Source organism: Dipodomys spectabilis, unplaced genomic scaffold (genome assembly GCF_019054845.1).
Source record: "Dipodomys spectabilis isolate Male_0828 unplaced genomic scaffold, ASM1905484v1 ptg000187l, whole genome shotgun sequence".
In the NCBI taxonomy this organism is placed as follows: domain Eukaryota; kingdom Metazoa; phylum Chordata; class Mammalia; order Rodentia; family Heteromyidae; genus Dipodomys; species Dipodomys spectabilis.
In genome coordinates this window covers 13,726,261-13,749,987 of record NW_024870864.1, presented here as the reverse complement: position 1 = coordinate 13,749,987, position 23,727 = coordinate 13,726,261, and the positions used below count along the sequence as shown (strand labels likewise).

General features: G+C 38.6%; 1 long non-coding RNA gene across 1 annotated transcript; it reads left to right on the top strand.

The window, feature by feature from the left end:
* Positions 1–2,249: 2,249 nt before the first annotated feature.
* LOC122121267 lies at positions 2,250–23,272 on the top strand. Its single transcript, XR_006149915.1, has 3 exons — positions 2,250–2,262; positions 7,251–7,258; positions 23,162–23,272. It is a non-coding gene; the product is annotated as an uncharacterized LOC122121267 (long non-coding RNA).
* The last annotated feature ends 455 nt before the right edge of the window (positions 23,273–23,727 follow it).

Genomic DNA, 23,727 nt, shown 5'->3' with positions numbered 1-23,727 from the left:
CAACAACAGATGCTGGAGGGGATGTGGACAGAAAGGAACCTTACTTCATTGTTGGTGGGAATGTAAACTTGTTCAACCACTTTGGAAAGCAGTATGGAGGTTCCTCAAAAGACTCCACATAGAACTCCCCTATGACCCAGCAATCCCACTTTTGGGCATTTACCCAAATGTTTACAAAAAAGACCACACTAAAGCTACCAGCACAACTATGTTTATTGCAGCATTATTTACCATAGCTAAGATATGGAACCAACCCAGATGCCCCTCAGTAGATGAATGGGTCAAGAAAATGTGGTATATATACACAATGGAATTCTATGCCTCCATCAGAAAGAATGACATTTCCCCATTTGTTAGGAAATGGAAAGGCTTGGAAAAAATTATATTAAGTGAAGTAAGCCAGGCCCAAAGAAACATAGGTCCCATGGTTTCCCTTATATGCAATATCTAGTATATGTATGAGTCAAGCGGAAAAGGTCAGATAATGTGATGTTAGAAAAACGATCCCTTAAATATGTATTTTAATGTTTTTTTTTCTTTCATGCATGTGTTTCTAACTCATTTATAAGATTATTTCTTTGTTGCTTTGTGTGTCCCTCCCCCACAGTGTAACCCCCGCTTTCACTATATTTGATGTCAGTATAACTTGTGGAGGAGATGGGGACAAACAAGTCGTTTAAGGATTCAGGTGGACCTGTTGCAACAATGAGAAGTACAAAATGTCATGTCAAAAAGGAGCTTTACAATGTCGGTGTGGGGGGGGGAGGGGGGAAGGATTGGGTGGGGGGGGAGGGGGGAGGCTGGGAAGGGAGGTGAAGGGTAAACAAAGGAGGAGGCTGCAATGCTGGTAAGAAATGTATGCATTATCCTGCCCATGTAATTGTAACCCCTCTGTACAGTATGTTCTCAAATAAAATAAAATTAAATTAAAAAAAAAATAAAATAAAATATTGTGTTTAACATTGTTTGCATTTTTTGCTGAGATTTTGATGTCTATGTTCATCAGAGTTATTGGCCTGTGATTCACTTTGTTGTGAACTTAACTGGTTTAAGCATCAAGATGACATTGGCCTTGCAGAATAGCTGTTGAATAATTCCTTCTCCTGTATTTTTTAAAATGAGAACTGAAGTTGTTTCCTTCTTAAATGTTTGGCATATTTCAGCAATGAAGCCATCTGGTTTGAGGCTTTCTTTTAAGTGAAGCTTTTCATTCTTCAGGCTTGATACAGTGTGTGGTTCCAAGAATTTCTTCATTTCTTCCAGATTATCAAATTTACTGTCATATGTTTGTTCATAGTAATGTCTAGAGATCTATATTTTGTAGTGTTGGTTATATTGTATCTTGTTGCTTATTTAACTTGATTCTTGTCATTCTTTTTTTCTTAATTTACTTTAAGGTTAATCTATTTTATTTGCCCTTTGAAGAATCATGTTTTTCTTCATTGGACTTTTTTGGGGATAGCCCACATTTCATTTATTTCTTCTCATATTTATTATTTCTATCTTCTTATTTCATGCTTAGGTCTGTCTGTTTATTCTGGTTATTGAAAGGCCAAAATCAGTTGCCTACCTAGGAACTTTCTACTGTTGATATGGGCATTGATTTTTATAAATTTGTTTTTCATATGGTTTTCTGTCAGTGCATTATTGTCTCCATTTTCATTTTTTATGTGTTTTTAATTTCATGACCCATTGAAATTCAAATACTGCTGACTTCCCATTTATCTGTACAGTTTCTGAACCTTTCTTTGAAAGGTTAGTTTTTATTTTATTGTCAAGGTGATGTACCAAGGGATTATAGTTATATAAGTAAGGTAGTAAGTACATTTCTTGTCAAACTTGTTATCTTCTCCCTCATTTTTCTCCCACGTTCCCTCCTCCCACCCCTCAAGTTGTAAAGTTCATTTCCAGCATATTGTCTTGTGAGTATTACTGTTGCATAATTTCTTAGTATTCATTGAGCCTTGTTTTAGCCCTATCATGTGATATCTCATAGACAGTGTTCCATATGCTGATGAAAACTATATATTCTTCAGCTGTGGGAAGCAGTGTTCTATAGATGTCTGTGAAGTTCATTTGTTCTAGGGGGCAAGTTAATTCTAAGCTTTCTTCATTGATTTTCTGTTTGAATATGTCCATTGATGACAATGCAGTTTTTACATCTCAAGCTAATCCTAAGATTATATTGGAACCTGTCTAGATCACTGTGTCCACTAACATGTGTTTTATATGTTTCAGTGAATCAATACTATTTTTTAGTTTGTTATTTGACCTTATTGAATTGACCTTTTTATCATTATATAACAAACTTTGTGTCTTTTTTTCTGCTTTAATGTCTAGTTTATCTGACATTAGTTTGCCTTTTCCACATTTCCTTTGGTTTTCATGCACATAGAGTATCTGATTCCATCCCTTCACTTTCAGTCTCTGTGGGTTCTTAGCGATGAGCTGAGTTTCTTGTAAGTCACATACAGTGGAGTCTTGGATTTTATTCAATCATTCTATGTCTCTAAATGGGAGATGTTAATGCACTTATATTCAAAGCAATGATTTATAGGAAAGTCCTTACTCCAGCAGTTATAGAACTTGAGTTCCCATTTGTTTCAGTTCTTTCCTGCCCTTCTCCCTGAATTACAATCTTTCTTATTGGCAAAAACAATTATGGTTTGTTTTGATTCCTTGCTTATATTTTAGCTTCTCCAATATAGATTTTGTTTTATGTTTATGTTTAGCATGAGGACTATAAAAACATATTTGGAATATAATAGGCTATTTTCAATTGATAATGATTGACATGATCACTAAGATAACACAAACAATAAACAATAAGAAATATACTCAAAAGAAAATTCTTTACTTCAATACAAATCCACTCCACATTTAGATTTTTAATATTTCTTTTACATCCTTCAATGTTATCTATTGCTTAACAAACAGATGTGGTATTTACCTTTTGTTTATCTCTTCATAGCAAAGACATGAATGTTTTACACACAATTCTTAAAACATAAGGTATTTTGGGATGTATTTCTACAATTTACTTACAAGAAATTTTAGCCTTTTATGTTTTTTATTTGCCTAGTAATGTCTCTTTCCTTTAGCTTGAAGAACTTCTCTTACATTTCTTGAATAATGCATGTGGTAGATAGATATTCTCTCAATTTTTATCTAGAAAAAAATCTCTCTTTTAAAGGAAATCTTTGCTTAGGTACAACTCTGTTCTTTGAAAACACTTGTTTTTTTCAGTATTATGGAAATCATATGTTACTCTTTCTTGGCATGTAAGTTTCAACTGATAAGACAAATTTCAGTCAAATTAGGGGACACAACAATGGGTTATTCATTTCCTCTGTTAGCCATGAAAAAGTTCTTCTAAACTTTACCTGTGAGATAAACTACAGATTATAATATAATCTATCTACAGATTATATTATATCATAATCTGTAGATAGACGAAATTCACTTTAAATTGGTGGATGAACTTTGACCTTCCTCTACCAAGATATGTATGTTTTTTGAGACTTAGGAGGCTTTCTATTATTGTTTCCTTAAATAACTTCTATAATATTTAGTAGTGTAAATCCATCTGGAGTCTTTCAAGGGGCGTGGTTCATTAATTTTTGTGTTTGACCATAAAATGCCAGTTTGCATATAGTTTTTTCTTTTGTTTTTCATATTGAGTTAAATGTGATTGTGAATCATAGATATTGGGCTTGGCTGATACTAGATCTTGAAAACACCTTAGTGCCTACTTGTCAAAGGTCTCATCTTGCAACTTATCCTCCCTAGTCTCTCATCCTCTTCCCCCTGCATAGGTCCAGAGAACCTTCAGTGTTGATTTTCAGATAAGCATTGCATTAGGATAGCTGGGCCAAGCCAAAAAGGAAGGTTTTCATTTCAGGGTCTATCACTGTGGGAAAAAATTCTAAACCTTGCATGCAGTAATAAACCCCCAAATCCTCAGCCTTCACCCTGCTGATTGTCAGTCTGAAATCTGCCACTGAAACTGTCTGGAACTCCAAATTCATAGCTGGAAACAAAAAAAGATCAAGAGTTGTGGAGACTGGCCTGGCTTCTGCAGGTACCAATGCAAATAGATGTTTCCATCACTCTGAGGCTCTGACTAGAGTTGCAGAAGATGGAGGCTGGATCTCCCAGGGTGACAGGCAGGGAGAGTGGACTCTCAGTCATCATAACTTCTCCACTGATTCCTAAAATAATGAGAGAGAAAAATCAAGATTATATATAAAAATTGAAGGAATTTTTCTTATTCTTTTTTACATATTGCTTGCTAGTCATTTTCATGTTTCATTTCATATTCCAAAAATATTAAATATTTTAAATATATACATATTTCTCAAAGAATAAGTAATCCTATAGATCTCTCATACACCACCTCCTTCCATACTTGTCATAATTGTCACCATAGCACAGGACCTTATTTCTTCTGGATTGTTCTTCACTCTCAGATAGCTAAACCTCATCTGTCCCATCCTAAAGGATGAGACCTAGAGGTCTGTCACATGGACAGAAACAAAATGAGATGCAATTGTCCTGATGGCTCATCCTCCCTCACAGTTTTCCATCCTCATTTCCCTCTCCCCTTACCAAGGATCCAGAGCATCAGCAGCCCCAGGAACTGAGCAGGCCACCTCATTATTACGAGTACACTGTAGAGTCCTGATCAATGAAGACAAGGTGAGAGCTGAGCCTTTATCTCAGACTTAGAAGGGAAGGTCCTCCTTCAGGAGCACTATGCAAATCAGCAGGTGGGTACAGCAGTGTGAGAGGAGTAATAGGGAAGGGAAGGGCCTTTCTTGTGAGCAAAGTGACTTAAAAATCATCTGTATTTGAAGGAAATACAGAAAAGACTATGTTGCTTGTAGCAATGGGCACAAGGACCTCCCTGGGAATGTCTCAATCTGTGTAAAGGACATGATATTAGGCCTGGCCAATTTAAAGCACTAGAGATCCAATCAGATGGAAGTTTGTGTCCAGGACAATCTATGAGAGGGGAATTGCCATCCAACTTAGCTTCCTCGCAGTCAGTCCAGAGAAAGACAAACTACACATTGATTTTAGTATTGATCCTCAAGGATTTTATGCACCTGAACTGAACACCTGTACTGGAATAGTTGAGGAGGTCTCTGATATCCATAGCAATCTAGTTAAATATTTGGGATGTTATAAAACATGTTAGAAATCTTCCTTTCATAGGACCTAATAAGGTCATTAAGAACTTACAAGTCTAAAGAAATTGACAGGGAAGGGACAAAAAACAGTGGCTTCCAATTAGTAAGCTAGTCACATTATTTAATGAAAGTGGAAAACAGAAATGTTTACACCTAACAGTGTGAATATAAAATTGCAAATCATAACTTTTACAATCTTGTGCATGTAGTAAATATCCTTTCTTATTTCTTTAACTATACTCCAGATTAATCACAAATTTCTTTCTGATTTCTCTAGTAAAATGAGACAGAATGAGACATTCTGTGTTTAGAGAAATGCTCAACATAGTTATAAGAGAATTTCTTTCTCTTCATAGAGAATCTGGTGCTATAGGGTTTTTTACCTCTCTGTGAGAACCTCAGTTTGGTCTATGTATAGGGCAGCCACAGGTAGGGGATCACAGTACAAATATAAATTCTTCAGACTAAAACATCAAGAAGTGGATTCAGTGTTTTCATGTCTTTGTAGGCTTCAATTGTGATCTATGCTACATCCATTATCTTGAAAATGGATATGTAAAACATGGGGTTTTCTGAAGCTTCTTCAGAATCCAGGGCTCTTTTGAAAGTGTAGCCTGATTGACTCTGAGCAGTTCAGACTTGTTCTGGAAGATATCATGAAATCCTTATCCTATTTTAGTGCTGATCTTCACAATCCAGAGAGAAGTGTGTGGACCGCAGATTTGTCAGCAGACAAATCTTATACAACTGAGATCTTTGGTGTTGTCCTGGAGTGTTGACAACAGAAAGTTCTGTATGGCCACTAATTTTGAAATGTAAAATGAGGTAGAAAGGATGAATCTCAACTAGGGATTGATATTCTTTAATGTGTTATTCCTTGCCAGACACTGGTGATTCATGACTATAATTCTAGCTATATAGGTGGTGGCTGAAATATGGGGAATCATAGTTTGAAGCCAACTAAGACAGAAACTCTGATCTCCAATTAAACACCAAAAAACTGGGAATAGATCTTTGTCTCAAGTCTTCAATCTAGCCTTGAGTTAAAGAGCTCAAAATCTGCCAAGGCTCTGAGGTTAATCCCCATGACAGGTATAAAAAATAATAAGTATAATAAAATTTAAAAATAAAATGTTATTTTTACCTCTGGGATCAAAGCAGATATGTTTAATCAAGTTATATCATAAACAGAATGTGAGGGGTTATATAAATATGAATATGAGGGGTTATATATAGGTGAAAATGATCTAATGAGCAATATATTGACTAAAGGTAAGCAAATACAAAAATTATATATTCCTCAATAAATAAATCCTTCAGTAGTCATAACTGACCAGAAGCCATTGACATCATCTAGATTACTCTCAGCATGATAAAATACATAGAGACATTAATTTCACACTTTCAGTTTCCAGAGCTATGACACCACATAATCCTTACTTATAAGAGCCCAAAACACTAGTATTCTAATTATGCAACATATTATCATGGACAGAGGGAAAACAGGAGCAGTAACAATTCTGTCACAGATGGTTCTACTTGGAATCTATTCTTGGAAATACTAGTTGGACATCACTGTCTTTTACCTGTATTCCCAGCTACTGAAGAGCCTGAGGTCTGAGCAATTATTGAAAAGTCCCAATAAGCAGCAAAAGACCAAGCAAGAGCTCTAGAGGTGTAACTCATGTTACATATCACCAGCCTAGCAAGCAAGCAAGGTGAGCACACACAAGGCCTTCAGTTCAACCCTTAGTACTACCAAAAGAAAAACATAAAAACTATTTTAACAAGGCAATATCTAAGATGATTCAATTTATAATATTGCTATATATTTGTGAAATTAAGATGTCCCTATGTATGTCTGATAAGGCAATTATTAAGGGAAAAGGATTGAGGCAGATAAGTTGCATTGTATTTTTTCTGTACTGCCAAATGCTTTTGTGTAGGGACCATCACATAGGCAAGTTGCTATGATTCCTATAAGTTAGGCAACTACTAATTGGTGAGAGTGTTTGCCATTCATTGAAGTGAGTGATAGTGAGGTAGAGAACTTGATAGGACCACAGGTTCTGTACACTGTCCTATAAACTACTTCCATTCACAGAACCCAAACCCAAGATGCTTTAGGAAAGATTAAATCAAGAATCCATTGGTTTATGTGTGTAATCTTAGCTACTCAGGAAGCTGAAATCTAAAGCCAGTGTAGGCAGGAAGGTCCATGAGGGTCTTATCTCCAATTAAGAAACAAAAAAGCTGAAATAGAGCTGCCCATCAAGTTATAGAGTATCCATCTTGAGCAAAAGCACTAAGAGACAATACAAGCCCTTACTTCAAGCTCTAAAACTTGCACAAATTAATCACAATAATAATAATGATGATAATCACACAGAATCTTGTTCCTTTCCCAAGATGACAATGGATGGTCTTTGTGACAGAAAGAGAGAATTTCCTTAGGTTAGAAGTAATATCTAACTGTTGGTATAATTTGTGGAGGGAAAGGGGAAAAACAAATCGTTTAAATAGGGATACAGGTGGACCCATTGCAACAATGAGATGTACAAGTCATTATGTCGAAAACGAACTTTACAACTTTGGTGCAGGGAAGGGGGGAGACGGGGAGGATTGGATGGGGGGGCAGGGGGAGGATGGGAAGGGATGGGAAGGGGAAACAAAGGAGGAGGCTACAATGCTTGATAAGAAATGTATTCATTATCTTGCCCATGTAATTGTAAACCCTCTGTACAGTACTTTCACAATAAAATAAATAAATAAAATAAAATAAATAATAAATAAATAAAAGAAGTAGTATCTAACATCTCAGTCCAGGGCACTTCCCTAGCTTCAGCCTCACTGGAGGATAGTATGAAGCTCTAGCCACTTGGGATTGAACCTGGCTTCATTTTTCGGACAGCTGCTGAGTTTGGAGTTGGTGTCCCCGAATCAAAGATGCTATACGCCTCTTGTTTGTGAACATCTTCCTCTGCAACTGCATCCAGCTTCCATTGATAAAGCCCTCTCCTATGCTCCACAAATAGCAAGCAGAGAATAACAATGCATTCCAGTGGGTTTAAAGCCTGGCTCTTCTTTCAAGGAAGGAACCAGCTAGAAAGCCTTTATGACTTCTGGAGACAGCACAGGCTACAGGTAGCAGGATTAAATGAAGATTGAGACTAATTAGAACAACACAATATAATCTTCTCAGAAAAAGAGATTGCACCAAAATTACACGATTAAAGGAAAATAGGAAGACAAGTATTCATTATTTGTAAACATTACCAAAGATAATCACTAGACTTTAATATTCCTGAAGCTTCACCTAAACCAAAACTGCATCTTCATCTCTGACTTCACATTAAGGTTTCAAGATCTAGTAAAACCATTTTACTTAGATTTGAACTTGACTTTTACCATTAGAAAACACTGTCGTCCAAACTTACACACAGATTTGTTCATATTATGGCTTCCTAAATACTTCTGTTTGTCTCATCTGACAAATATTATATACATAAACATATATTAACTCATGTGTTAGAAATAATTTAGAGTGTTACACAAAATTTAAGACAAGCATCCTTATAGTAAGCAAGTTTTAATCAAGGAGGAATTTGGATTAATCCAATGCTCTTTATCATCAGGAAATATTATTATCATAGAATTATGTAGATAAGAGCAACAATAGGGAGGGAAGTATTTTCTACATTATATATTTGAGGTTTATCATTGTTTTGAACAAAACAGAAAAATCATTGCACAGAATCATAAGCACAGTAATCTATTGGCAAACAAAATTTATCTGCTTAGTGATAATATTCAGTTGAATCCACTATATTTCTTTTTCTCTCATTTTGGTCCTTTTGCTCAGGTTTTCTTTTGTTTTTCAGGGATGGTGGCACTAGAGTTTGATTTCAGGACTTTATACTTCCTGAGCAGGTAATCTACCACTGACCTTGAACAGCAATTGGCCTATTTTTGGCTTCCCATCCTAGAAGGGATAACAAGTGTGTACAAAAATTCTGAACACCTTTCCAGTGAGATGGATCCATTGAGACAGTTTTTTCTACCCAGGCTGTCCTGGACTTGCAACTTTCCCAACTTTACCCTCTCTCATAGTCTAAGATGGCAGGTGCACCCTACTGTGTCTAGCTATATTTGTTAGAAGTCTTGTGAACTTTTTGCCTTGTCTGGACTCAACCCCAAATCACATTTTCAGACACCCAATTAGCAACGATTGTAGATGAGAACTACTGGTGCCTCAGCTTCAAATTAACTTTCAATGAGCATTGAAGAAAGAAATTAGGCTAGCCATAGTCTATAGATTGATGATTTGAGTGGTCCCTGGTGTTTTGCTGATGTAAGGACCAAATAATATTAAATATCATAGAAATCAAGACATTCTGATGTCAAATTTCCATTGCTTTAACTAATATGCCAGTGGAAGGATTGTGAGAAAAGTGAACAAATTTCCTAAGAATGAAGAGAACCTCCCTTGATGAATATTCCCAAAAGTCACAAGGTCATCCAGGAATTTATTGACTGTTCAGGAAGGAGAAAGCATCCCCACTCTGGGTGGTAGGGATTGTGATGTGGAAGTCCTAAGTATGTAGGGAGTTGGGAGTAGGAGGCTCTGAGTGCTCCTTGTCATGCCCTGGGACCTTTTGGCACAGGAGAGGTGCACGATGCCTCCTCCTCAAAGCTCTGCAAAATTGTCACTGAGCCCCGCCTGGTTTCTATTAGTCCTTTGCTGCTACTCCTTCTGCACTGACAGTGTGGGCCTTTCTGGAATCCATGTTATAGGCCGTTACACTGTGCTGGGCCCAATGAGTGTCCTGCTGACTAGGGGGTACACTAGCATCTCCAGGCTCCAGTTCTGTGATTGTGGGAAGGAAAGCAATGGAATTTTGCTTTGATATGTAACTCCACTTGTGAATATGTGGAGAAATACGAGCAGAAATCTGATCTCTTATTTTGTGCTACAAAGCACTTCATACAAATAGTTTGCTCTGAATTAATTCTGTATATTTTGTCTGCCTGGTTGAAAGTACAAGTTTTAAACATACTTGCCATGCCATTCGTGATCAGGGAATATATGTCTAGTATGTTTCAATCTCTTTACCAGAATCATCCTTATTCCTAACCTAGTGATAAAAATGTACTTTCACTTCCATTGAACCATGGGAATATATGTTACTGATGTGGCCAATATTACTCAGAAATATTCTTACAACTCTATTATACATGCAATCAACTGAATGCATATATTTGCATACAGTTATCATCAGGATATTAAAATCCATTTTATTTTCAAGTTCTGACCACTACATTGTAAGAATAATGCATTTGATATGTATGTGTGAAGGCATTTTTCCTTATTATGATAATAAAATGCCAGTACTATCACCTTTGACCTGTTGTTGAGTATTAAATGTAAGACAGTTTCCATCCTAGCTTCAGTGTTGTGGGCATGGAAAGTTAAAAAAGCTACTCTAAGCCAGGTACCGGTGGCTCATGCATGTAATCCTAGCTACTCAGGAGGCTGAGATCTGACTATCACAGTTCAAAGCCAGCCTGGGCAGGAACATCTGTGAGACTCTTATCTCCAGTAAACCACCAGAAATCCGGAAGGGACGCTGTAGCTCAAGTGGTAGAGCACTAGCCTTGAGCTGAAGAGCTGAGGGACAGTGCCCAGGCCCAGAGTTCAGGCCCCATGACCAGACCCCCAAAAAAATACTAATGGCCTTCATTTGTATGTTCTTCTTTAACTTTTTGAGTATACACACACACACACACACACACACACACACACACACACACACACACACACACGGACATTGTCTCTCATGGAATATTATCTAATTTAATGATAGTTTGCAAGAAGGTTCATGGTGCTTAGAAAGACAGGCAGATTCTCACACAGACTTGTGATGCCTTTGTGTCCCATGGTTACACAGAACGCCCTGCAGATAAGAATAATGAACGTAGATCTCCACTGACTCTGTTCCATACTAGGTAGACATTGGTGGACTTTATGGTTAGCATGTCACTGCACGCAACATGTTCCTAAACCCAACTGTATGGTTTGTGCTAGTCTAACTCTTGGGGCAGAAAGTGGTCCAGAAGCTCTTCTTGGCTGTGATGAGTGTTAGTATTATCCCTGCCTTTGGTCCTCAGCTCCACCCAGAGGTGGGATAATACTAACATTCCCCACTTTGTTGTTTAATAAAATAGGGGGTTCCAGGCTGGGGGTAAGCATGGAGGTCATTTCTTCTGAAGCTACTTCAGAAGAAAGGGAGAAGCATTCAGAGGTCTCTGATTTGTTGCTTGGCCAGGTACCTTCCAAGAAGCATTTGCTTGACAGTTAGTAAAGGTCTTCAGCTTTTCCATGACAATCGTTAACAGGGCCAACATAGGCACTTTTAGCTACTGCCTGCTGGCCTGGAGGCATCAAGAAGTCCCTGGAGCTGGGGTCTTTAGGGTCCGGGTCTGCACTGGGCAAGGCAGGGCAGTGTAAGTGAAGTCTACAGTTGCCTGTAGTAACAGGATGGCCTGGACTTGTTCCCAGTTGGTATCCTGCTATTATCCTGGTAAAAGAATTTTTGGAAAGGTCGGGCGGAAAGCTGACAAGGTGATAGGAATGATGTAGGAGAACACACATTGGCCAAAGCCAGAAAAATTTCATTTGGAGCATTAGTCCAGTTGTGGCCCATTACAGGGAAGGAGGAATAACAGGACTAGGGGCAGGAAGGAGGTGTCTAGAGTTTTTTGGCAACTGGGTAGGGACAGCATAGTTGGCTGGTTGGGAGTGACCAGTCAGAGGCTACTAGAAATAGCATATACAGGGTGTTTGGGATTCAAACGATCCCAGTATTTTACAATCTTAGCTTTTTACTACCCCCTATCACAGAAATAACATCACTTTTTGGTCTGACTTGTGGGGATTAACATTACCGACAGGTGGAAGGGAATACAAACAAATTAGGACAATGTAAAGGTCTGAGCTTCAGTGGATCTGAAGTGGCTTTTTGTGCTCTTCATCCCAAAAGCTGTGGTCATGTGAGATGGAGCAAGGCCAGGGTTTGGGCTAGGCTGTGGCATCTCCCAGAGTGTATGCATTGTCGCACTTCCTGCTGTTTACCTGCAAAATCTCTACACATACTGGTTAAAGACCTTTTAGCAAGCAGAACAGTAACTTAGCTAAAGTTCCTTTTTAAAACAATGGAGCTGGGTGCCGGTGGCTCATGTCTATAATTCTAAGAACTCAGGAGGCTGAAATCTGAGGATCACGGTTCAAAGCCAGCCTGGCAGCAAAGTCTGTGAGACTCTTATCTCCAACAAACCACTAGAAAACCAGAAGTGGTGCTGTGGCTCAAGCAGTAGAGTGCTCGCCTTGAGCTGAAGAGTGCAGAGTTCAAGCCCAGAGTTCAAGCCCCACAACTGACAAAAAAAAAAAAAAAATGCAATAATCTTGGGAGCTTCTTAACAAGTTTACATACTCAGAACATTCTTGTGCACAAAGATCTTAAAGTGTGCAAAATGAATACCCATCTACATTTTCCTGAATTTTTAGTGGCAAGAGATACTTTTGCCAATCTTACTAAGACTGGTACCCCCTATTTTTATTAACAAAGCAGAGAATGTTAGTATTATCCCCACCTTTGGTCCTGAGCTCCACCCAGACCTGATTTCCTCCCTGCCCTGGAGTTCCCACTCTACAGTTGGTCACTCCCTCTCTCTGCCCAGACCTACCCACGAATGCATTTACTTCACTTCTGCCCTCATTTCCCTGAGACTTGGATGAGGGTAGATACCATGTGCTTCCTCTCCAGGGGAAATATGGTCCCTCTAATAAACCTTACAATAATGTTTCCCCTGTGCCTGCCTACCTCTGCATGCTCCCCTGGAAGGGTCCTTGAAGGATCCTTTCAATGAAGGGAGTAAGAGTCAGTGACAGAGCCTCAGGTTTCTTTGCACTTCACTGATCATCACTGACTACAAACAATGCATTTCTGTCCTGTGAACTCTGCAGAGAGGCAGACTGTATCTGGGAGCCCAGTTGCTGTCCCTTCCTCATTCATAGTTCACAAGAAACACTTCTTCCTGCACTCCCATCATTGACAGCCATCACACCCTCTTCCAGAACCCATTGGATGAAATCACGAAGTCCATGGTAGCTAACATCTCTACATGTCCTTCAGGCTCTCATTCCTAGAGTCAGCACAGTCTTACATCATAACCTTAGGACATAAATAATTTGCATGTGCATTCTGTGCATTTCTGCAGGCATATAGAAAACAAGTGTGTGCTTTGGAAAGTAGTATGGAGGTTCCTCAAAAGACTCCACGTAGAGCTCCCCTATGACCCAGCAGTCCCACTTTTGGGCATTTACCCAAATGTTTACAAACAAGACCACACTAAAGCTACCAGCACAACTATGTTTATTGCAGCATTATTTACCATAGCTAAGATATGGAACCAACCCAGAGGCTCCTCAGTAGATGAATGGATCAAGAAAATGTGGTATATAAACACAATGGAATTCTATGCCTCCATCAGAAAGAATGACATTGCCCCATTTTTTAGGAAATGGAAAGACTTGGAAAAAATTATATTAAGTGAAGTAAGCCAAGCCCAAAGAAACATAGGTCCCATGGTTTCCCTTATTTGCAATATCTAGTATATGCACGAGTCAAGCAGAAAAGGTCAGATAAGGTGATGTTAGGAAAATGAACCCTAAGATATGTATTTTAAATGTTCTTTTTTCTTTCATGCATTTGTTTCTAATGCAATTATAAGATTTTTTCTTTGTTGCTTTGTATGTCCCTCCCCCACAGTATAACTCCTGCTTTCACTGTATTTGATGTCGGTATAATTTGTGGAGGGGAAGGGAAAAACAAGTCGTTTAAATAAGGATACAGGTGGCCCTGTTGCAACAATGAGAAGTACAAGTTGTAATGTCGAAAATGAACTTTACAACTTGGGGAGGGGGGCGGATTGGGTGATGGGGGAGGGAAGATGGGAAGGGATGGGAAGGGTAAACAAAGGAGGAGGCTACATGCTTGATAAGAAATGTACTCACTATCTTGCCCATGTAATTGTAACCCCTCTGTACAGTATTTTCACAATAAAAAAATAAAAATTAAAAAAAAGAAAACAAGTGTGTGCTCTGCATTTTCTGGTTTGTGCTTTTCATTTTTAAAACTCATCTCTTCAGATTTTAAGAAGCTCATTTTTCTGTCAGCTATAACAACTCCAACAAGTCAAACAGTATCAGAATTAAAACCTTACTTATGATGTCAATGTACAAATGTCTAATTGAAGACAAAACAATGGAATTTTATTAATTGTCCATTTCCAACTGCCCTCAGAGATATTGAATGTAGGAATGATGTCTCTGCTATATTCATGGAGGAAATTGAAGCATTAAATTTAAAAAGTAGGAAATTGGGACCAAGATATATTAAAAACTGATGGACCTCAACAGGTTCCCAACAATAAGTTTATCTGCATTTATGATAATTCCATGTAATTAAAAGGAGACTTTGGATCATTCCTTCCTCCTTTTCTGCATGAATCATCATGTCCCCAGCTCATCATCACCATCTTCAGCTCAATGGACCACCCCCTTGTTCTTGCCTATGTCAACCCAAGGCTGTTACCATTGGTCTGGCAATACATGGTCCTGTCTGAGCTGTAGCCACATACCACACACCCTCAGCATCTACCCACTTTCTTTTTTTCTTCTTTTCACACAGGCTAAGAATCTGTCTTGCTACTCACCAGACAAATGGCACAGGTGGCACCCAAAGAAGTTTTAGTTTGGGACTATGGAAGGAAGTTCGATAGCTTGCATGCAGTAGTAAACTCCAACATCCTCAGCTTCCACTCTGCTGACTATGAGCATGAAATCTGTGCCTGCCCCACTGCCACTGAAACTGTCTGGGACTCCAGAGGCCCAGGTGAAACCCAAGTATATCAGAAGCTGTGGAGACTGGCCTGGCTTCTGTAGATATCAGTTCAAATACGTATTTTTATTACTATGTAAGAGGCTCTGACTAGATTTGCAGGAGATGGAAGCTGGTTCTCCAAGAGTGACAGGCAAAGTGAGTGGAGTCTGGCCCCATCACAACATCTCCATTGGACCCTGAAATTGTAAGAGAGAAGTGTAATTCATAAACAAATTGTCCATTGTCAGTATTTTCTTCCATCTATTTACTTCACATTTTTATTATAAAGATTTTTTTTCCTCTGAGGCTGGAGATTCGACTCCAACCTCAGGTATGGTAACCACACACTGGACCACTGAGCTGCACCTCATCTTGATATTAATTTGGGGTTTTTTTTTGTAACTTCCCCCACATTGGTCCTTTCAAAGATGAACACAAAAGGTGCAATACACATGTCTAGAAGTCTCCTCACTTCCTCCTCTCCTCTCTCCATGTTAGAGTCTTCACCACAGTACAAGTTCTAATTACCTCTGGGATTTTTCTCACACTCACAGACTTTAACATCACACTCTCCACTTGGAGACAAGAAGACAAAGGATCTCATACATGGACAAGATGCATAAAAGAAATGGGGAAAACACTCTCTCTCCCATTCTCCTTCAACTCCCTCTGCTCTTACCAGGGATCAGGAACATTAACAGTCCCAGGAGCTGAGCTGGGCACCTCATTTTGAGAAGATAAACTGAGGAATCCTGGTGAGCCCAGGCAAGTTTAACCACTCGCTTTTTATGTTGGATGTACAGAGAAGCTCCTCCCTAGGGAGCAATGTGTAAATATCAGGGTGGTGCAGTGGTGTGTGACAAAGTAGGAGGTGAAGTGGAAAAAGACACCTGGAGGGTAGGGCCTCTTCTGTGAGCAAGGGCCAGAAACTGTCATGGGGATAAAAGAAAGTAAGAGATACAGAACTGAACTGCAGGAAATGTAAACAATAGGACTTTTACTTTGTCCTTGTTTTGTTTTCTTTTGGTCTTGTTTGTTCATTTATCCATCTTTGGGAGGGCACAGAAGTAGAGGGACAAAGAGTGAACAACTGCAGCTGTGCTGCTCACTAGGCACTATGTTGAAAAGGAACTATACAACTTGTGGGTGGGGATGAGGGAAAAACAGAGGGGGGGTGAGGGTGGAGGGAAGAGAAGAGGGAACATTGTCTAAAAAGAAGTGTACTCTTTACCTGAGTTATGTAACTATAATCCTTCTATACATCACTATAACAACAATAAAAAAATTTAAAGAAGTAAGAGAGATCTGATGTATGAGGGATGTGTTTTCAAGATTCCTCCTTTTGGACTGCATTCTAGTTTTTCTACTCTTTCCCAGGTACATTATACACTTTTCCTAATAAAGCTTAGTTTTTACATACACATTTCATCAATCTTTAAAAAATTCATAAGAACGTTTTGGGCTTTTGCATTTTTTTTTGTCGGTCATGGGGCTTGAACGCTGGGCCTGAGTACTGTCCCTCAGCTCTTCAACTCAAGGCAAGCACTCTACCACTTGAGCCACAGCGCCACTTCCGGTTTTCTTGTGGTTATTTGGAAATAATCTGGAACTCAAAAAGTTAAATCCCCCAACAACAAATCCTCAAAGAAACAACTGTCCAATAAATAAGTGGGCTAAAGACTTAAAGAGAAACTTCTCTGAAGAGGAAAGAAGGATGTCCAATAGACACATGAAGAAATGCTCAACCTCCCTAGCCATAAAAGAAATGCAAATCGAAACAACATTGAGATACCACCTCACCCCAGTTAGAATGACTATAATCAAGAACTCTAATAACAACAGATGCTGGAGGGGATGTGGACAGAAGGGAACCCTACTGCATTGTTGGTGGGAATGTAAACTTGTTCAACCACTATGGAAAATAATATGAAGGTTCCTCAAAAGACTCCACATAGAGCTTCTTATAACCCAGCAATCCCACTTTTGGGCGTTTACCCAAATGATCACAAACAAGACCACACTAAAGCTACCAGCACAACTATGTTTATTGCAGCATTATTTATCATAGCTAAGATATGGAACCAATGCAGATGCCCATCAGTAGATGAATGGATCAAGAAAATGTGGTATATAAACACAATTCTATGCCTCCATCAGAAAGAATGACATTGCCCCATTTGTTAGGAAATGGAAAGACTTGGAAAAAAATTATGTTAAGTGAAGTAAGCCAGGCCCAAAGAAACATAGGCCCCATGGTTTCCCTTATTTGAAATTACTATATGCCGGAGACAAGCAAAAATGGTCGGGTAAGTTGATGTTAAGCGAAATGAACCCCAAGATAAGGATTCAAATGTTTTTTTTTCTTTCTTGTGATTGTTTCTAATATATTTATAAGATGATTTCTTTGTTGCTTTGTATGTTCTTCCCCCTCCCCCCCCCATAACCCCTGCTTTCACAGTATTTGATGTTGATATAATTTGTGGAGGGGAAGGGAAAAGACAAATTGTTTAAATAAGGATACAGGTGGACCCATTGCAACAATGAGATGTACAAGACCTTATGTCGAAAAATGAACTTTACAACTTTGGCCTGGGAGTAGGGAGTGAAGTGGGTGGGAGAGGAGGAGATGGGAAGGGATGGGAAGGGGAAACAAAGGAGGAGGTAACAATGCTCGATAAGAAATGTACTCATTACTTTGTCCATGTAATTGTAACCCCTCTGTACGGTATTTTCACAACAAAAATAAATAAATAAATAATTTTTTTAAAAAGAGTTTCACGAACTGTTTTCCTGCCTGGGCTGGCTTTGAACCATGATCCTCAGATATCAGCCTCCTGAGTAGCTAGGATTATAGGTGTGAGCCATCGTCGACCAGCTGCATTTTTTAATTATGATAAAACCTAGACACTGTGAGGATCAGAGATATCAATTCAGATTAATGTAGCTTTCCAGACATTCATGATCTATATAACACTGTAGAATGTTTCAAATTCTCCAGTTGCCTCCCCAAAGTTCCTTCTCAGTCTATAACAGCTTCTATATCTTATTCAAGTGGCTCCTTCTCAATTCCTCTTCTAAAACTTTCCTCTCTTTGGACTTATTTGTGGAAATAAGATCAAGTTCTGCTTCTAAGAACAATATGCAACAAAATGAAGCTCATGAATTGAAATCTCTTATCACATACCATAGATATGTACAAAAAGGCACAGACAGATTTGAAGCCAATTTGAGCTGTATTTAGCCATGTGATTTCTAGTCATTATGGAGAATTTACTGATTGAGGTGCCATGCACTCTGATCACCAGTTGTTTTGTCATTTTAACCCAGAAAAGAAAACTCAGCCCATAACAGATGATATAATCACAGTTAAGAAAATACCCTTGGGATGAACTGTCTTAAAGTTCCCTTCATATCCTTTTTCTTCCAGGTGTAAAAAGGTTCACCATTTAAGAGGATACAATGCACATCATTAAAGCCACTGTATACTTAAGCACAGACTCATTTACCACTGAATTCACATATATGCCAACACATCCCACATACCACAAAGACAAAATAGATGACTGAGAACCACATGTGGGAAAGGATTTATACCTTCTCCTCAGTGATAACATGATCACATTAGTGTATGGTGAAGAATACGCTGCAGATATACAAAGAAAAGACTGTGACTCTTATGTCTTATGTGGGACACATGGGACTCCGCTATCATCCAGCACTGTAGGTTTCTTTCATACTCAGAAACCACATGGACTACACCTTATTCTTTTTTAAAATTTTTTATTGTGAAAATACCACATAGAGGGGTTACAATTACATGGGCAAGGTAATGAGTACATTTCTTATCAAGCATTGTTGCCTCCTCCTTTGTTTCCCCTTCCCATCCCTTCCTATCTCCCACCCCCTATCCCTTTACCCCCCTCCCCCCGCCTCATAGACTCCACCTTATTCTTGACTTCATGTCTCTCATACTCTACCCCATTTGGAACTATTTGGTATTATCCCATGAAGGGCTGACTAGTAGCACCAGATATGATTATTTCAATAAAAACCACTGCTGGTCAATGAATACCATAGACATGGCCCCTCAAATGCTGCTTTCTTCTTTTACTCTTTAGCAGTGATTGAGGCTATTATTCAAACCCAGACATCACCTTTGCTGTCAGTATTTCTAGAAGAGAGTCTCCATCCCAATTCAACTGACCAAAGAGAAATATATTGGATTCAAATGAAACTTACACAAAATTTTGAACACCTCCTGATTCACATCTATGTCCTTGACTTGGACAGCTTTGCCTTTAGCATTCCCAGAGCCTGGAGATGCTAGTGGTCTTACTAATAATGCTGGACTTCAATGACCAGATCTCCATGCTAATACAGTCCAGAAACAGTCCTTCTACCCCATTCCAGGGCCCTGGATTCCATAGGAATTATCTAGCAAACAGCCTGAGAGGATTCAGTTCCAGAGAGTATTAAGAATACTGCACAAGGCTGGGTGCTAGTGTCTCATTCCTGTAATCCTAGCCACTCAAGAGGCTGCAGTCATCCTCAGCTGTGATCAGATTTATGAAGGACTTTTCACCTTCATGTATATGTGAGAGAGACAGAGAGACAGACAGACAGACAGACAGAGACAGAGACAGAGACAGAGAATGTGCACGAGTGTGCACACATACTTACATTGGTACTAGGGATCCAGTTTGGGACCTATTGCTCTCACTTAGCTTTTATACTCCAGTCTGGTATTCTACTACTTCAGTCACCTCTCTGCTTTGGCATTTTTACTGGTTAATATGGGATAAGAGTCTCATATCGATTTTTGAGAAATATACTGATCCTGACAGTTGAGAATACTGAGAGTTAAAGGGCATGATTTCAAACTCTAGTATGAGTTTTGAAGGAGATCAAGGAGAAGATAATCCAAGTGTCTGACAAGCACTGAAGTATGTTCATTTTGGGGCTGGGAAGGTGGCTCAGTGGTAGAGCACTTGCCTTGCATGCCTGAGGCCCTGGGTTCGATTCCTCAGCACCATATAAGCAAAAAGAAAAAAGCCAGAAGTGGCGCTGTGGCTCAAGTGGTAGAGCGCTAGCCTTGAGCTGAAGAGCTGAGGGACAGCACCCAAGCCCAGAGTTCAGGCCCCACGACCAGACCCCCCCAAAAAAAGTATGTTCATTTTTAAGGTGGTGGGTGATTTATCATATTTCATATGTAAATCAAGGATTATAATTAAATGATCATAATTGTCTACCTCGCATATGCTGCTAGATTCTGTTTACTAATATTTTGTTGAATTTCACTTGTACATTCATCAAGAATATTGGCCTGTGGTTTTCCATTCGGTTATGTTCTTATCTGACTTTGGTGTCCGTTGTGTCAGCACCATAGACTGGGTTTGAATTCTTTTTCTTCCTATTTTTTGAAATAAGGAGAATGTGGTACTGGGTTTTCCTTAAATGGTAGAATTCAGCAAGGAAATTGTCTATTTGAGATTTTCTTTGATAGGAGACATTTATTACTGATTCAATCTTGGTTTTTAGTGATCCATTGAGCTTTCCTATTGCTTCATGATATATATAAAAATAATAAAAAATAAATTTGTACATTTCTCCTGGATTTTGAAATGTGTTGGCTTATTGCTCAGAACAGTCTTTAGTGATCTCATTTATTTTCATTTGATCTTATTTGTTTCTGTGATATAATTTTTCCCATCTCATTGTTGATTTAATTAATTTGATTCTTCTTTTTCCCTTTCCAGTCTACTTAAAGGTTTTTCTCTTTTGTTTGTCTTTTTGAAGAACCAGGTCTTAATTTTATTCATCTCCTCTATTGTTGTTTTAGTTTCCATTTCATTTGTTTCTTTTTTAGTGTTTATTATGTATTTCCATCTAATTTTGGACTTAGTTGGTTCTTGTTTTTCTTGAAATATCAGAATGGGTTGTTGATGTGAGAACTTTATACTGTTGGATGTGGGTATTGACTGTTAGGAATTTGACACTTAGTCTCACCAACAGATTTTGGTATACTGTTCTCCATTTTCATTTGATTCATTTTTTAAATTTCCTAACTGATCAAAAGCGAGTTAATTCTCATGTATTTGCATAGTGGCCATAGCTTCTCCTGTTTTTGATATAAGCTGATTTTAGCCTTGTAAAATTTGCTATTTGTTCTGTGGTCTCTCTTGTGATCTATTGTGGACAACACACTAAGTATTGATTTTCAAAACTTTGCATTCTGTAACATTGGATGGAATGTTACATAAATGTTCATATATATGTCTGTTCTATGTGTAGTTTGATTGCAGTTTCTTTCATGAATGTAACTATAATTTTTTGTGGGTCTATTTCTTCTTGCTCATGTGTTTCTGTTTTGTTTTGTTTTGAGTTTGGTTGGTTTTTAGAGATTTGGGGCAGTTATTTTTTTTGTTTTGTTTTGTTTTTCTTCCACTCCTGGGACTTGAACTCAGGACCTGGTTGCTGTCCCTAAGCCTCTTTGTGCTCAAGGCTAATGCTCTACCACTTGAGCCATACCACCATTTCTGGCCTTTTTTCTGAGTACTTCCTTGGAGACAAGAGTCTTACAGACTTTTCTGTCCAGGCTGGCTTGAAATTGTAATCCTAAAGTCTCAGCCTAGTGAAGAGTTAGGATTACAGGCAGGAGCCACTGGCACCCAGCTTGGTTTCTGTTGTCTTTATGATCTGTTATGTTGTAATTTCCAAATAGATTATTTTAATCAGTGTTTTTGTAATCTTCATAATAACCACAAAGCAAAATCAGTAACAGATAAGCCAAAACTAGTAAGTATGAAATAAAAATACACCACTAGAGAAATTCATTTAACTCTCAAAAATTAGAGGAGAGAGAGGGAAAAAAAGCTAACGTGTACCTATAAATCTATAAGTAAACACACTGGGTGGTAAAAGACAAAAAAAATACACTTCGATATGATAAAATTATACAGGACTCTAGACATTCACATAGTGAGACCAAAAGAGGATATTCTTAGGAGAGGATCATAAAGGCTCAATAGCTATGTACATATGATCAAATAAAATGATATTTATTGAAATGAATGCCAAGAAATGGAAACAAGACGTTTTTAATTATTTTGCTTTTGTGTTTTTTCTCCTTTGTCGCTGTTTTGGTTTTCTGTGCCTTTTATCTTATATGTAAGTTTATCTGTTTGGGAGAGAGAGTGGGAGAGCACATAAATGTTGAGACAAACGTGAACAATGCAGCAGTGGTACTCATGAGGCACTATGTTGAAATGAACTATACAACCTGTGGACGTGGGTCGGGAGGGTAAGTCTGGGAGGAAGCAAGGGAAGGTATGACACTGTTCAAAAGGAAATGTGCTCAATATCTAACTGATGTAACTGTAACCCCTCTGTACATCACCTTAGCAATAAAGAAAAGAAATCAGTATCTCTCCTGGAGCATACGTGCTTACACACACACACACACACACACACACACACACACACACACATAAGGAAAAGAAAAAAAAAGAACTACAAGAAATGAGAAGACAAGTTGTATAATGAATAAAATAAAACCTTACCGGTCAACAATTGCCTGAAAGGTTTATTTAAAACAACAACAACAACAACAACTGAGCTCTGATTACCTTGAGTCAGCCTCAGCTCCAATAATATGTCTGTAGTCATAAATGAATTTAACCATTACAGGTACACTGAATCCAGAAGATTGAAATGAATTTATAAGTAAACCCGTATATTCTGCTTACTTGGCTGCTCCAGGAAACCTGGATGTTGTCATTCTCCCGCTGCTCTGTCATATCAAGAATGTGGAAGCTATCAGGGGCTCTAGTGAATACTCAGGCCCCTACCTTTCTATGGGCTCAGCTGTGAGATCCTGAATCATTCAATCTTTTTATGCTATACTGACCAAAGAATCTGTTGTGCTGTGCCCCATCAAACAGAACATGAGGACAGCTGGGCCAGGCCAAATAAGGAGGTTTTGTTACGAGCTGCATGACTGTGCGAAGCAATTCTATGCCTTGCATACAGTAATAAATCCCCAAATTCTCAGCCTCCACCCTGCTGATTTTCAGTGTGAAATCTGTGCCTGACCCACTGCCACTGAATCTGTCTGGGACACCAGATACTTAGTTGGAAGACCGAAGGCTCAATTGCTATGGAGACTGGCCAGGCTTCTGCAGGAACCAATACAGAAGGCTATCTCCATCGCTATCTAGGAGGCTCTGACTAGACCTGCAGAAGATGGAGACCACCTCTCCCAGGGTGGCATTCAGGGAGAATGGTGTCTGGGTCATCACAATATCCTTACTGGACCCTAAAATAGTAAGAGCCAAGTGTGAGGTCTCATACAAATAACAAGAGATGCTTTTATGATGTTTTCTTTGTTATTCATTACTTGTTAATCATGGCTTGGTTTGAATATTCAATATTAAAACACATACATGTACCAGAATAAACTCCAAATCGATCAAAGACCTCGGAGTCAAAGCAGACACTCTGAAAACATTACAGGATGGAATAGGAGAAACTCTAGGTCTCCTTGGCACAGGTCCAAATTTTCTTAAAAGAGACCCAGAAACACAACAAATCAAAGA